This window comes from Phodopus roborovskii, unplaced genomic scaffold (assembly GCF_943737965.1).
Source record: "Phodopus roborovskii unplaced genomic scaffold, PHOROB, whole genome shotgun sequence".
Taxonomy (NCBI): Eukaryota; Metazoa; Chordata; class Mammalia; order Rodentia; family Cricetidae; genus Phodopus; species Phodopus roborovskii.
This window is the reverse complement of record NW_026126576.1, coordinates 4,187,024-4,203,975: the sequence shown is the minus strand read 5'-3', so window position 1 is coordinate 4,203,975 and position 16,952 is coordinate 4,187,024. Positions and strand designations below refer to the sequence as shown.

Here is a 16,952-nt window from a genome sequence, read left to right as displayed (position 1 = left end):
CTAGGTCCTCAGAATATGCCCCCTTTGTCTTCTGTTTAACATCTTTCTCAAATTGACCCAGAATGGCTCCTTCAAACATAGGTACCAAGGTGGCTTGTTTTTTCAAGCAATAAGTGGAGCTACCCAGAGTGCTTCAAGCATGTGGAGAGATGAATTTCTTCCTCTAAGGATCTCAGTTGCTGTATTGAAATCTAACCTCTGCCAACCTCCTTCCCATTGCCTTTTTGGAAATGACTGTTAATACATTTTAATTCATTTTGTATGTGTATGGGTGCACACGGGCTCCATTGCTTATGTGGAGACTCAGTTTTTTCCTTACACCATGTAGGTCCTGGGGATCATACTCAAATCAGTTTTAGTGGCAAAGCACTTTACCTACTAGGGCATTTCTCCACCCTAGTAATGATTTTTTTTTATTATTGAAGTGTTTCCACACATGCCATTTTACCCTTTGCAGAAAAAAAATGGAGTTGAATTATGAAATAAACTAGTTTTATTTCTTTGACTATTTCTAATCTTTAGTCTTCATAAAGACTAACACCGGTTTACCTTGCTTTAAAGCACCATAGGGAAATTTTATCAGAAGTTGTAATAATTACAGGTATGTGAAACTGAAAAGTTTCTTGTACTGACTTTTCTTAAACTACACACACACACACACACACACACACACACACACACACACACACACACACACACACACACACACCATTCAGTTTTTAGTTTTATGTCAGCAGGGACTCTGGTGTATATGCAGATTGATTGTGTATCTGAAGTACTGAAGACTAAAGGTTTCTCTATTATTGTTTGTATTACAAGGAGCAAGCTTGGTACCTTACCTTCCTCAGCCACCAAGTTGTAGCCAAGTGAGAGAGAGCAAGGCAATCTGATTTTACAGTGGGCACCTGCCTCTTCCATTTGTGGCCGATGTAGCTTGATCCTGTTCTTTTTCCTGTATGGGGATACAGGTCATTGATTGACCCACCAGACTGATTTCAGTTGCCTGAACTGGTATTTTCACTCGAGAAAAGACATTTAATGGTGAGCTTTTATTGGGGGGGGGAATTCTATTGAGATTAATGGGTATATAATTTTAGAGACAAAGACAAAATACTGTCTTAAGGCAAATGAAACAAGGACTGGAGTTTCCTTTAGAAAATATTTCACTGGCTTCTTGGAATTGTCCTAAGATGAAGACCTCACCTCCTTCATGAGGACTCTGCTTTTTGACAGCTGCCTGAGGGATTAAGCTTTTAATAGTTTACTTAAGTGTTATTAATTTTTTTTTTTTTGTCTCATTGCTATATTTGAAGATTTTGCTTGGCTCATTACAGGAAAAGTTTGCTGATCCTTGATCTAAAGAAATAAAGTAAATAATACTAACAGTGTATTGAGTCAGTTGCCACATGATGACATTTTGGTCAGTACAGGCCAAAAATACACTGGTGATCCCATGATGTTTTCAGGAACTGAAGTGGTCCTCTTACCTGGTAACATTATATCCACCACACTGGAAATACAAAGTACTGTGTGTGGTAACCTAGTTACCTAGTAAGTAAGCCTACTACTGCATTGCTGGTGATGTAAGAGTATGTCCTCCATCCCTGGGCAGTACTTAAGAACTGCCCGGTGTTGGTGGTGCACACCTTTAATCCCAGCACTCAGGAGGCAGAGGCAGGCGGCAGGCGGCAGGCGGGAGGCCAGCCTGGTCTACAGGGAGAGTTCCAGGACAGCTTCCAAAACCAAAGAAACCCTGTCTTGACAACCCCCCCCCCAAAAAAAAAAAAAAACAAAAACACACACACCTGATAATGAATGAATAACTGAGGTATGTTGCAGGGTGGTCCCAGGCTGACCTCAACCATCTCATACTCTTGCCTCTACCCCTGAAGTATTGGTAATGTGGGTGTGTGCCACCACATCTGACTTGGTTAAATATTTACTGTAGTTTTCATTTGTACTCATACTTGTTCACTGTAAAGCGGTGTACTACATTATGCCAGCAGCTGTCTCACATCTGCTTAGTTAGTACACCTTGGTTGGATCATTTCTTTGAATTTATCGCCATGTTACTGTTTTCCTCACGGGGATGCGAGGATTAGGCTATAATGCCACCACTACTGTACAGCATAGGTTTGTAATGTGCAGACTATTTAGGTTTAGGTTTGTGTAAATGCAGTGTGATGCTCATGCAACACATTTCTAACACATTTCTCTTAACATAGAGACACATGATTATTAAGATTCACTTTCTGGACTTACTCAGATTCACCAATATTCTCTCTAGAGTAGGTTTGATCGTAATGTATAACTTAAATATTGTCTCTCCAAGCCATCCATCACTTGATAAAAGTTATTATACATTTGGGAGATAATAGGTGTATTTCTGTGTATTCGTTGTATCTGTATTGTTGTATTGATTAATGTATCCCCCCCCATCAGTAATTGTAAGCATAAGTACTGTCTTTTTTTTTTTTTTTTTTTTTTTTTTTAATAAAGGGATCTGAGAGTGGCTTATCCTTGATGAAGTTCTAAATGTGTCAGTTGCTACCTGAAGGCTTGGTAGGGCTGAAGAAAGTGTAGTGTTACTGAAGACCTTTGGGCACTTGATGGCTGTTGGCAGGTATAGGTCTTAGTTGCTCACCATGTGAGCCTGTCGATAGGTTTTGTGATGTGGCTGCCACACTGCTTCAGAGTCCTGATCAGTCATCCCTGTTCTTGCTTGTTTTATGAGGATGGATGGCTGCTGGACCCAGCCTGAACAACATGAGTAGGATCCACAAATCATACCTTCTGTTGTGCAGTTATTGTCTGAGTTAATAGTTGTCATACTATTATGTTAAGATTTCCAAGAGAGACAACTTCACTCAACCAAGTTAAGAACCAGCAGAGGCTGGGCAGTGGTGGCATACATCTTTAATCCCAGGGGGGGTCTCAGAGTTCCGAGGCCAGCCTGTTCTACAGAGTTTCAGAACAACTAAGGCTATACAGAGACACTCTGGGGGTGGAGGGGGCATTTGATTTGTGGTAATGTTCCCTTTTCCCATTTGCTCCACTCATAGCACAGAGAGTAGATGTGTTCCAAGGACATTCGTCTGGTGATCTTTTTTTCTGGGAAAAGCACTGTAGTTTCCTGTTTTTCTCCACTAACTCATGTGTTTACCTCTTGTTTCTACATGAGTGGGTCCAGAACAACAGAAGCAAATACACAGCATTTGTAAGAGTGGTTTTCCAAGATGACTGAGAAGGTGTTTGTGTAGTAACAGCCCTTTTGAAAAAGATAGTTGATACTGACAGACTTGGTAACTTCAGCCACATTCCTAGGGCCTTGGGCTCAGCAGTAAACATGCTTTAAATTTGGGGCTAACAAAAGTCCAGCTCAAAATTTAATACAATAGCCCCTTATCATTAAGGGATATCTTCCCCCAGACCCTCTCCTCCAACTTGTATGGTACCAAATCTCATCATATATTCACTATTTTTTTTTAGCCATTCAGTGACATACACACACAGTTTAGTTTTTAAGTTAGGCTTAATAAAATTAATATTATACCACAGTAAAAGTTATTTAACTTGTGAGATGACTACTGCTGTAGTGTTTTTGGCTTATGGCTAATTAATACATTAGAAGCAAAACTTGGATAAGTGGGGAAGACTACTAAATAGTATTATGGGCCTTTTATTTGTTTGCTTGTTTTTTGTTTTGTTTTGCTTTTGCTTTTGAGACAGAGTCTCACTTTGTATATTCCTGGCTGACTTAGAACTCACAGAGTTCCTCTTCTCTCCTGAGTGTTGGACAGGTTCTCTCACTGTGAAGCAGAACTTGGACTTGAGATTCTCCTGGGTTAGTCTCCCAAGCACTTCAATTTCAATTGTGTACAATCAATCACATCTGGCCTGTGATCGGATTCATTTTCAGGGCCAGTTATTTTTAGGATAGAAGTAAATCAAATCATACTCAGCTTGCCTGTTAAGGTATATTTGTTTCCTGTGTTTGACTCATGAATTTGTGCCACATTTTAAAAATCAGTTAGAATTAGGAATATGACTTCATTGTGTTTTTAGAAAACCCTTTGACACCTGGTACAGTGAAGAAAGCATGACAGACATTTTAGCCTCAGAACATTATAAGTTGCTTCTGTAGTGAACTGGGAAAGGTTTTTAGGAGTTGGTCCTGTACTTAACCATTAAGAATGTGCAGGCACTATCAGTGCTGGATTCTTGAGAAATAGAAGTGTATTCATCTGTGAAGGGGTTTGATGGGTTCTTAAAATGAAGTGATGGTGACTTTAAAACCTCTAAAAAGAAAGTATCCACTGTGCCCCAGTCATTTTAGCAGGCAATTTCCTACCTCTGGCATTGTTCCTTAATGATGTTATATATATTACCCTGCAGTTGCAAAATGTATAAATTAATTACTGTTTAGTTAATACAACCTTAAAGACATCTGGGACTTTTATTAATACTATATTTTAAAATTATGAAATGAAAGAGGGATCCATCAACATGTATCTTAGAAATCCATCCAATAGCCGACGAGGCTGACATGTTTCATTGCTCAATCTGCAGCTCATGTAAAGGTTATGGAGGTGACTATAGCTCTAAAATTAAACTTGTTCCCACGGATCCAAGCTCCGTTTATCTAATTTGTAGAAACATGATTTTATCACCTGCCCACCAAAATACCTCCCATTCTGATCAACAGCAACTTTAATTGCTGATTCAATTCTCAAATTCTAAAAATACCATGATTCATCATCGGGCACCAAGAATCTCAGTATCTATCACACATTTCCCAGCTTTGCTTTATTTTTCACATTTGTCTTGGTTTTGGTTTCCAGGTCTTTATCAGCACTACTTTAGTATAGGACAGTAAGTCTTTTGCATTCAGTTAATGGATTTGAATCTGCTTCCTTGCATCCTGAGACTAACTTATTAACTCTTTCCTTTGTGTCACAACAATCTTGCCACCCCACTTGCTGGTCCTCTCCACTGACAGTGCAGTAGTTAGCTCTTGCTTGCTCTTGCCAGAACTCTTGTTTCACATGCCACCTTGCTACCCATGTTAGGAAGGAAGGAGTTGCTGGGGCCTTTTGGAGATCTTGATTGATCTAGGTGATTGGAGACTTGAGTTGTCTTCATAAGGAAAATCTCAGGGTAGGTAACTCCCTTTTTCTCTACAAGGAAAGTAGGTAGAGTGATGGCAGCTCTTTCCAACCACTTCCCCCCATAATCTTTTTCAGAATCTGTGTTTGGGTTTCCTTAAACAATGGCTTCATGCTTGTTTTTACACCTTTTGTCTTTCTTCTATTTTCTTCTTTCTACCTCCTAATGCCTCTTCTGATCTTCTATAATGTCACACTACCTTCTTATAATCACTAGAAAACATAGGCTCATTCATCAGCTGTATAAAACAGACTGGCCTCATGCCTGTGGCTCAGTCTCCTCAGTGGTAGAATTGACGGTGTGTAGTAAACATTGTAGTAGTTTAAGGCTTGTCTTTTGCATAATTGGAATATTTTCCCTTAGCAGAAACCTTAGACATTTGTCTGAAACTTGGGAAATAGTTGGTTTCATTACAGTTTCAATACTTGGTAATGCTTTATGAACACACATGTGAGAGTGTGGGAGCTCTTTGCTCCATTTGTTCCAGTACTCCTAGCTTTCCTTTTTTTTTTTTTTTTTTTTTTTTTTTTTTTTTTTTAACAACTGGAAAACTAAGACCGGGGGCTGGAGTTTCTAGTTCATGTGTAAGCTGATGGAAAACGATAACTATTATTGTTCCCACTAGAACATTTACAGACAGCGTTGATGGTGGCCTTCTGTAAGCCTAGTATGTCAGCAGAAGAGGTAGAATTGTGAGACCCTGTCCTTTGCATCTTATTGTCAGGTGTTGAATCCATTGTTCGGTGATTTTGATTTTTGTCATCTGAAGAGCTAGCTGTCTCTTGCTACCTTTCTGTCCTTGCCAGCTGTTTGGTATGTCTCTATTTGGCTGATTTTGAAAACCCATATATAAAATACACAGGTCTTCATCTTAGCTAGTTGCTTAATTTTCAAGTGTTGGTTGATATTATTAGTAGATCTTGTAAAACTGTAATGCTCAAAGTTATAAAAGTTTTCTTTTATTCTGTGCCTAAATTAGTCAAGTTTTTTTTTTTTTTTTTTTTTTTTTTTTAAAATAAGCTCTTGTTCTTCTTTCTGAGTACTTGAACTTCAGTTAAGTTCTCTAGGCATGGAATTCAGTAGGCTTCTGGTTTACTTTTAACCTACAAAAAAGCCTTATGTAGCAGTGCACATCTGGAATCTCAGTTTTAGGAGGCAGAGACAAGAAGATCCAGAGGGAGTACTGGTCAACCAGTGTAGCAAAATCAGTTAAGAGAGCCTGCCTGTGTCCGAAAATAAGGTGGAGAGCAATAGAACACGACACTGCATATGACCTGCCTCCTCATACAAGTACACACAAGTGTGTGTGTGTGTGTAATTGAAACATAAAGGTAGAAGCAGCACTGTAGTTGCTCATCATCCAGTCATCTTGATCTTCACAAGTGCTGTACTATTCCTGTATAGTTCAGGATTGCAGGTTAAAACCAGATTGAAGCTGACACAGGAGGGTGAGGTGTTCAGGGCTGGTCTGGGTGACATGTTTTCAAAGCTAAAACCCTACTGGGAAGTGCTACTATACACCCATGTGAATGGCACAAATGAAAAAGACTGCTAGTACCCAGTGTTGCTGATGGAGAACCATCACAGTGTTCAGGCTATGCTGAGTGTGTGAAATGGCATAATCGTGTTGAAAAGAAAAAATTGGCAGCTTCTCAAAAAAACTGGCTGTAGACTTGTCATAGATCTCTAGCTAGGAGAAATGAAAACATATGTCCACACAAAGATTTATAGTCAGTACTCATTTCAGCTTTCTTCATTTTAGTGGAAACATGGAAAAGGCATAAAATGTCTATCAAAGGAGATTGGTAAACAACAGGCACACAGCATGGATGAAGCTCAGAGACCAAGCTCAGTGCAAGTAGATGTGCACTTGAGGAGTATATGCTATGTCATTCCATGTATATCAAACTAAAGGAAAGGTGGGTCTGATCCTTATGTCAGAAAACATGTGGTCTCATGGAACTGAGAAAGAGGTACAAAAGATGGGAGATATGGTAATCAATCACTCTGCTATGTGCAACTTCTTAGACTGTACATTTGAAATGTAAGGGGCTCAATGCTGTGATGAAGCACACCTGTACTCTCAGCACACCTAGTACTCACACACTGTACTAGGAGGAATACTCTAAGAGCTCATGGCTAGCCTAGGCAACATAGAAAGAAAGATTTCCTTTCTCAGCCCAGCGGTGAAGCAGCACACCCTTTTTAAAGGAGGCAGAGGCAGGCGGAACTCTGACAGCTAGGGCTGTTACACAGAGAGACCCTGTCTCTGAAAATAACAAAAAAATGCCTCTTAAAAACAAAACTGAAAATGCCGACCAAGTCAAGCAAACTGCAGCACCAACTTGTCTTCTGCCCTCTTCTTGTCTTCTTTGAGTGTGGGGCAGCCATTTAGGGAATGAGCAGTTTCAGAGCCATTGCTATTGCTACCCTTTAGCCCTGAGCAGTGGAGAGACTGAAGAGAAGATCCTAGGTTTTCTGGTGTCTTTCACAACAGGCTGTTTGCTTTTCTAGGCACATGAACAAAGTCTTTTTTTGGGGGGGGCAGGGGAGGCCCTGAGGGTAAAGATCCACTTTCTAAGGTTTTTTTTTTTCTCGCTCTCTCTCTCTCTTTTTTTTTTTTTTTTTTTTTTTTTTTTTTTTTTCCTTTTTTCTTTCTATACCCAAGGTCCTAGAAAGCATTTTATATTTTAGAGAGTACTTCATATAACGGACATCTGTCCTTTTATGTCTTTTGATGTTCCTACCCTTAGCTACATATTGTTTGATCTGGTGTGCCTGTGATAGACAGGCATTAAAATTCAAGCTCCTTGTTAAACACACAAGCATCAGCTTCTTTTTGGCCAAGCTCATCTATGGGGGGTGGGGAGGGTACCCCAGCTTAGCAAGGGCTTTCTTCTGTTGGTGGTCTTTGAATGTATTACATTAAAATGTTAGATGATCCAATGGCCTATTTGGTATTTATTAACTTGTAGACTTTGGAACACATTATGAAGGGTGGGGTTTATTGAAATGGACACAAGGGAAAAGCTGGAACTGTTATAGGGAAGAAACCTGTAATGATAACGTGAGATTAAAAAAAATAAAATTTTATACCCTGTGTGATAAAATAAACAGGTTCATATTAAGAAATAATAGAATAAATAAGTGTATGGGAAATTTTCCAGTTGATAGAAGTGGAAGGAGTCAGGTCTAGAGATGTGGGCCTGTAATCCCAGCATTCTTGAGACTGGGGCGGGAAGATTACCAAATTCCGAGTCCCCTGGGTTTGTGTGGGGGAATTCACATTTGGATACTCAACTAGAAAGTTTGAGAAGAAGCAGCATATTTGTAAAATCCAGAATTTCTTCACCAAAGATGCATCAAGGGCTCTTAACCACTGAGCCACCTCTCCAGCCAGTGGTATTTCTAGAAAGCAACTCTACCATAGGCAGGTAGAGGGGAGAAAGTGAAAGTAAAAATGCAACATGAAGGCCTGGTCTGGACCCCCAAACAGAGAAAAAGGGCATGAGTGAGGAGAATGGAGAGGTTTAGTATTTTAGCAGTTTTTGCAAAAGGTTATTTAAGAAGGTGGAAGGATTCTTTTCGTGTAGACCTTTTTTATTTGTGGAATATGGAGAATCCAAAGTCTAGTAGACACTTGATCAAAAATGAAAGGAGTTGCTTTGATGATAGGATCAGGTACTTAATTAGAAGTAAATGCTGACTTGAAATGTTGTATCTAGATGGTTATAGCCATGTGTGCAATCATCCCAGTTTACCCAAATATCCCTTTAATGTATGTGTGAAGGGTTTAACTAATTGCAATTTCAGATCTTGCTGGTGGTACAGGAATCCACTTTGAAGCCAGAGTACTTGTGATGGTGTGGTTTCTCTAGTTAAGTAAGCAGACTTACCCATTGTACCATGCTTTGGGTGCTCCTCTTCTTTTTAAACCTGTAGATTTTTTTTTTTTTTTAAACTTTGCCAGAGGAACAGAGAAGACTTTCTGAAGGATTTGAGCTTCCTAAGGTTTTGTCCCTTTGCCCTACATACTTAAAAACTATAATACTGTAGAACAGATTGCATATGGCTTCTCTGGTCCCATGAGTAAAAGTTGGAATGTGCTTGAGTAGTTATCAAGTTTGAGATAGGTAAAAAAGTGGAGGATTAGAGTTTGTACCTCATCTAGTATAAAACTTGGATACCACTGTATTTTAAATGTTTGTTGTGCAATTCTTTACTTCCTCTTTGTTTGTTTGCTTGATTTTTTTGTTGTTGTTGTTGTGGGTTTTTGTGTGTTGTGTGTTGTGTGTGTGTGTGTGAGTTTTAAGGTTTCAAAACAGCATTTCTCTAGACAGGCTGGCCTCGAACTCTGAGGAGATCTGCCTGCCCCCGACTCCTGAATCTTGGAAGTAAAGGTGTGCACCACCACTGCCTGACTTCCTTACCTTTCACTTGTATCTGCTCATTTTCCTTCTCAAGCTAATGTGATTTAGCATAAAAATGAGTTAAAGTCTACTTGAACTGGCCCCATAACTTTTTGGTGTTTGGTTCCTTTGCTCACTTCAGAATCTGAGAATCCAGAGACACCATTGTGTAGAAAGCTCAGCACTGTACAAGACTCTCTTTGTGGAATGCCCTGTGTGGTTTTTCAAGACAGGGTTTCTCTGTATAACAACAGTCCTTGCTGTCCTGGAACTTACTTTGTAGAATGGGCTGGCCTCCACCTCACAGAGATCTACCCTCCTGCTTCTACCTCCCGAGTGTGTATACCACCACTGCCTGCCTGGCTTAGAATGCACTTTGCATTGAGGACAGTGTCCCAAGTACTAATGAATAGTGGCATAGATGAGTTGTATATACAAAGGGCCTTACAGAAGTTTGTTGTGAGACCCAAACAGATAGTTAAGTATGGCATTATAATGTAGAGCTGTGTAATGTGTACTGTTTTTCCGCCTGCCACCTGCTCTTGTTCCGCCACCAAGCCAGCCCCAAATAACACACTGAGACTCTGTATTTGATACAATACTGTTGGCCCGGTTACTTGTTTCTTATCGGCTAGCTCTGCCTTAATTATTAACCCATTTCTGCTGATCTATGTATTTCTCTTACCGGGGAGCCAGCGGCATACTGCTTTCTTCAGACTCTCCATCTTGACTCCTCCTTACTACTTCCTATTTCCTCCTTGTCTCCTAGTCCCTCCTATCTTCCTTTCCTATTGGCCAACAGTTCTTTATTATTAACCAGTATGAGAAACATACAGAATGACATCTCCCATCATCTCCTCTTTTCTGTCTAAATAAAAAGAAGGGTTTTAACCTTAACATAGCAAAATATATTATACAACAGTTATCAAGTAAGAATTACAGTTAACAATATTTAGTCCATTAACATTTAGCAAGATTTGAAGAAAATATTCCATCATCTATCCTATCTTTGTGTGTCTAAAGTCTATGTATCTTATCTTTAATACTAAGGAAAACTATAACCATAACTATCTGTCTTCAACCCCCTCAAAGACCACAGAAGGATAGTATATAAGCTCTAGAAATGACAGAGACAAATCACTGCCTGGTCACCCAAGGTTCTTTTGTAATCTTCCATCTTCAGCCCATAGGCCATAGTGTGTCTAGCAGACTCTTCAGCAACGCAGGAAACTTTAAACTGTCTTCTTGGATTGGCAGTTTATCAGTCACTTTTCTCTGTGTCCTGCATACTGTCTCGCAGACTCTTCCATGAAGCAGGAACTCTGTAGCAATGTCCATCTTGAATCAGAAGTCACTTTCCTGTGGGTCCTGCATGTCCAGTTTATACATCACAAGTCAAACAGTCCAGACAAGAGCAGTATCTTGTCCACATGGCTAGTCTTGCCATATTGAAAGCAAACTCCATAACGAGTTTCTTCAATGTTCATCTTCCTTTCTGTTGCAGGTGGTATTGCCAAGAGCAATTATGTCTCACTGTCACGAAAACCCTAAACCATTTTAAATGCCATATTCTGTAGGCCTTTGAAATGTTTGAAGAATGCCTATTCATCTCAAATACATCTCTGTATATCTAGAAAACTTAACTAACTTAACTATATCTGACTATCATAGATACTGTCTATAATCTGTATTGAATTATACATTACATTTCTAAACAATACTTAAACAAGAGGAGAAATATATATAGCACAAAATTGACCTTAAATTGTATCAATAAATGAAAATCCATTCCAAAACAAAGTATTCATATCTATACCATAATTCCCTTTTTACCTTTAAAAAGAACTGGCTGTGATCATTAACCATTTATAACCAAGTCCATTTAAATGAAAACAAACATTTATAAACAATATTTGGGAATTTGGGCGTCGTTTTTCCAAACTACTTCCTGCTGATAGGGGCGCTGTCATGGGAATCTTGGCTGTAGTCTGCAAGGCTGCTTTGTCCAAGCTGTTTTGAATGTTGGATCGCCAGGAACTCTGTTTCAGGGGGCCTGGCTTGATCAAACCACATTAGTCTGGAAGGAATCCACAGCTTTTCATTTTCTGTGGAAACAAAAATAGAAATCCTTTTCCCCAGTAACTTGTCCTTGAACTTAAATTTTTGAGTCAAAGCATTTTTAAAATATATAAATTGAATTAATCCAGCAGCATTTCCTTTATCAGTTGTTATTTTCTCAGGAGTCAAACAATGTAGAGACAACACAATAGCATACAGTAACCAGATTCTCTCTGAGCTTTTCATCTTTACGTGCCTTTATTATTACTCTATTTTACTTTTATTTTTTTTTTTTTTGACATAGGGTTTCACTGTGTAACTCTTATCTGTCCTGGAATTTACTCTGCATACCAGGTTTACTTTGCCACAGAGATCTGCTTGCCTCTGTCTCCTGAGTGCTGGGATTAAAGGCGTGTGCTACAACACCCAGTTCCTCTTTGTCTCTTTAAAACCATTTTTTTTCATGTCTACGTATATTTTAAAACACACTGTAAACCTTTAGAGGTTTTTCTTAATATGAATCTGTCTTTACTTAAATCTTTATCTTCGTCTAGCCACAAGTCTTTTTATCTGGTAAACAAAAACATTGCTAAAATGAAAGTCATAGCTGTGTCAGCCGCGGTTTACCAAAGATGGTGGCGGGTATTTTTACCGCCAGCACTGACTGCCTTGATCTGCATGCTGCCGGCTTGGAGATGTGGTCACTGCCATTGCCATCTCTCATACACACCAATAAATTGTTAGCTGTGCTTTGTAAAAGCCATGCGGTTTTTTGCTCCTATGCTGAGTCAGGAACCTTCCCTTAAAGGAGCCGCACAAATATCTGCTTGTCTCTTGCAAAGCAGAGTCCAACAGAGAAAAATGCTGATGCCAAGAAACCTTGCTTGTCTCTGTTCTTTTGTTTCTAAAATCCTTTTTTTTTAAGCTTTTGTTAAATTTTAAGTATAAGTTCTTAGCCACGTTGGGCGCCATTTGTAACGAGTATTGTTTTTCTGCCTGCCGCCGCTGGTCTTGACCCGCCGCCACGCCGCCAGCCCCAAATAACACACAGAGACTCTGTATTTGATACAATACTGTTGGCCCGGTTACTTGTTACTTATCGGCTAGCTCTGCCTTTAATTATTAACCCATTTCTGCTGATCTATGTATTTCTCTTACCAGGGAGCCGGCGGCATACTGCTTTCTCCAGACTCTCCATCTTGACTCCTCCTTACTACTTCCTATTTCCTCCTTGTCTCCTAGTCCCTCCTATCTTCCTTTCCTATTGGCCAACAGTTCTTTATTATTAACCAGTATGAGAAACATACAGAATGACATCTCCCATCAGAGCTGTGCTCCAAACTGATGTAGCATCTGCTTCTGTACCACTTTCTAGAGGACACACACCTATTCCTGAAGTAAGCATTGAGCTCCTGTCAGGAAACTTATTATTTCAAAACAGGTTTGGCAGTGTAATGAATGCAAAATTGATAAGGTTGGTACTGCCTTATAACTATACTAGTAGAGAAACAAAAATAAAGTAGTAAATTGTGATATGAAACATTAAGCAGCAGGTACATGCCAGGATGGATTGAAGCTTCCTAAAACCTGACTATAGATTATTTGCCAGAAAGCTAAGGAAACAATATGCTTGGGTGCATATCAAAGGCTAAGGGATAGAAAGTAAGCAAACACATGGTGGAATATACCTTCCAAATGAGCAATCTGGGTTAAGGCAACATGGAGAGAGTTTAACAAATCTCCAAGAGTATCCAATCTAGGAGTTTAGATTCCCTTCTGTAAGTATCCAATTGTACCTGAGGTTTTAGGCACAGTGTTAATTACCAATGATATAGAAACTACTACAGCATAAATAAATTACCTCCTTGAAGCTGTTGTTTCCTTGTATTTAAGTTTGGGGGGGGTAATTTTAAGGGTTAGAGTTTAGGGGAATATAAAAAAACAATACCTTAAAATCCAGTTCAACATGTCTTAACCATCACCTGCACAAAATAGTTGGTTAATTATTAGACCTGTAATTGACTAATAGCTTTTTATATTTGTTTGAAGAATTACAGATTCTTTGTTTTTACATAGATTTTTAAATAGGGTCTTTGACAGCTATGAAGTAATTTATTTACACAGCAGATTGGATTGCTTTTAATGTGTTTCTTAGAGGGAGACTTGATTTATCAAGTTTATTTGCATTTGAAACTGTTTGCCTAGAGAATTGTTGTCCTTGTGGTTTTTAAGGTGGTTTTGTGTGCTTTTTGGAAGATGATGATTCTGGTCATATCCAACTCACTGTAAAATGTTTGTAACGTGTTATAGCTGACTGTAAAAAGGCTAAAAGAGTTGCTGACAATATAATCTACAAACCTACCTGTACCTCAAAAGCAAGCACTTGCTTAGCTATGTATATTAAATATTGAATGCAAGTATCTGAGCTAAAGGAACTGATCATTTACCCTTCTTGAGTGTTTTCATCATTGACGGGACAAAAGTTTGGCCAGATGATGTAACTGCATCAGAGAGTGGGTCTTGATGCTGCTGCAGTCCTTCCTCTGTTAGATCTGGGCAAGTGTCAAATGGAGCCTGTCCTCTGCTCGTCCAGTCCAGGAGATGCGGTTTGGACTGTTGTTGGGGTACTTGGACTGCCTGGGATGGGGTGGGGCATGATCCTGGCACCATTTTTGACTGAAAATGCCAAAGAAACTTAACTGATCTCCAGAGAAAGGTTCTAGGTGGCTAGCAAGATGGCTCAGTGGGTAAGGGCACCAGACTCATTGGTGTGACCATAGTACATTTCTGGTTCCACAGGGAAGAAACAGTTGGAAGAAGCTGTTTTTCAGTTATGTGTGGAATGTTTCACTCACTTTTGGAAAGTTGGCTAGTGTTTAATAAATTCAGACTCATGGATTTTAGAATGATGTCTACCACTTTGCATGCATTTCTTAAAGTTTGAGTTAATCTGAATGGCTCTGCAAGTTGCCTTTTCAGCAGTGGTACTTTGCCTGTGGCACAACATGCTTGCATAAGTGAAATGCTTGACCAAAGCAGCCCTTACTCTTTAAAATTAGTAAGAGCCCCAAGGAGCTTTTGCTTGTCTTGGTTATATTAATATAAAGTTTTTATATATATTCATATAGCCTTCAATGTCCTGGAACTTAAAGGGATCCTCCTGCCTCTGCTTCCCTAGTATTGGGACCCCCAGCTGTACTCTTATTATATTACACCACACTTGCCATATTACCTGTAAGACAACAGGATAAATACATGGGAGAAAAGTTTTTAATTCAGTAGTTGGGAGTGCTCCACCACCAGCCAGCTTAGGCTCTGGTGTCTTTAGGCTGGTCATATACATGTGTTTGGAACGGGAGGGGGGGATATCAGTGCTTCTCACATAGATACCTTACTGTGAGAAAGCATTCCCTTAGGTCATGAAATTGCTCCTAAACACCAGAAATACTGGGGTGGGAATTGGGGGAGGAGTTAGCTTGTAGCAAGTATTTGAAGTAAAGGAAGTAAGAAATTGTCACTGTGGAGGGTTTGGGTTGGGAAGTTGCTTACAAGGTAACTGTCATTGAGCCATACATACAACATTTAGAACACAGCAGCTATTTTCAAAATAACACAGTGCTTTTAGAAGCTGGATCAATTTTCATGGTTAATAATTGAATACTATGCTAATTAGTCTTAATTCCTTTTGGCTTGTATAACATAGCACATCACTGTCTGCCCACACACTGTTGTGCTTGTGCTAGGATGAATGGACCATCGTTTATTCTCTGCATATGTGGATTTTGTCCTGTCCATAATGAAGCTTGTTGCCTGTGCTGAAGAGTTAAAGCATATTTGCTGATCTGTGAGTGCCTAACATTGGCACATCTGTTTAGACATCTTACCTGTTTGTTGACTGCATCATGTGCATAGTGCAGCAGGCTGCTCTTGTCAGGAGTCCTGCATCCTGGATAAGCCAGAGAGCTACAGTAGGGAGCTGGAGACTGTGCTGTTAGGTGCTCTGCCCCACAGCCAGGCTTTCACAGGTCGTTGGAGGTGCAGGAGCTCTTTTTTCTCTGTCTCTGCTTTTCCTTTTGTAGGACTACATTAGCGTACATGCCTTGTACCAAAACATACTATTCCTGATCTCCATGGCACTTACATCTCTGCCTACAACCCTGCCCTCACCCATCTTTTACCATCTCTGCCTGAGAAGGGCCATTGCTGACAGCCTAATAAGAGTGGCTGACCTGACTGAAAGTCAGCAGAGTGGAGGCCAAACCATGCACTCACATTCTCTTTTGCATTTACCTGCAGTGGATATGTGCTCTCTCCCACTATTTCTGCACCCCCACCTCACCCCCACCCCATTCCCCCACACAGGGTTTTTCTATCTAGCCTTGGCTATCCTTCTGCCTTCTGATTGCTAGGATTAAGGTGTGTGACACCACTGCCTGGCTATTTATTTACTCTTTTTACCTGGCATTGAGGTGTAAAGTGTACCCTGGTAAAAGATACCACAAAATAAAACTGGCAACACCTTTTCACCAAAATGAAGCTGTCTGGATGTTTGGAGGAAACATCCAGTCATCTAGAGCAGTGGTTTTTAACTTGTGGGTTGAGGTCACTTTGGGGGTTGAATGTCCCTTTCACAAGGGTTGTACATCATATTTTTACATTACGATCCATAATAGTAGCAAAATTACAGTTAGGAAGTAGCAACAAAAATGATTTTATGGCTAGAGGTCAGCACAACATGAACTGTGTTAAGGGTCACAGCAGAAGGAAGGTTGAGAACCACTGGATCTTGTGACTTAATTCTTCCCTCAGAGAACTGTACTTTCAGGTACCTTTCCTGATCAAGGTAATTGTTGCTGGAGGCTGAGAGCAGACATTCTCTAAGAGTGTACCTTTACTGGGATAGCGTCTGTCCACTGCATCATGTCTTTTCAAGGGCTACCCCATTAGCCTTGTTTGCTTAACAGTCCCACATGAGGAATAGCTGAGTTATGTGCTGGGCTGTGGTGTTCCAGGTCCTCTGCCTGGGACTTCTGCGGGGTTTAGTATACAGTCCCTTCACTTTGCTAAGACTCATGTGAGTATTTCTATTTAGGATTTGGAGCATTAATTCTTTTTGTATTGCTAGCTAGGGAAATTTTATATTACTATTATAGGAATCCTGTCTCATCCAAGCTTCAGTGGTCAGTCATAGTCGTTAGCATCTTAATCATCTCTATCTGACAGGTCATCTCCTTGCCTGGTATTCCCCATCCTGGATGGGCCACTTGCCTTGTAATAGCTTGGGTACCACCTCACTCGGGAGATCTATTATGTGGCTGC

General features: G+C 39.9%; 1 protein-coding gene across 1 annotated transcript in view; it reads left to right on the top strand.

The window, feature by feature from the left end:
* Rybp (RING1 and YY1 binding protein) overlaps positions 1-16,952 on the top strand; it is a 46,304-nt gene that overhangs the window by 27,422 nt on the left and 1,930 nt on the right. The gene's annotated exons all lie outside the window — the stretch shown is intronic.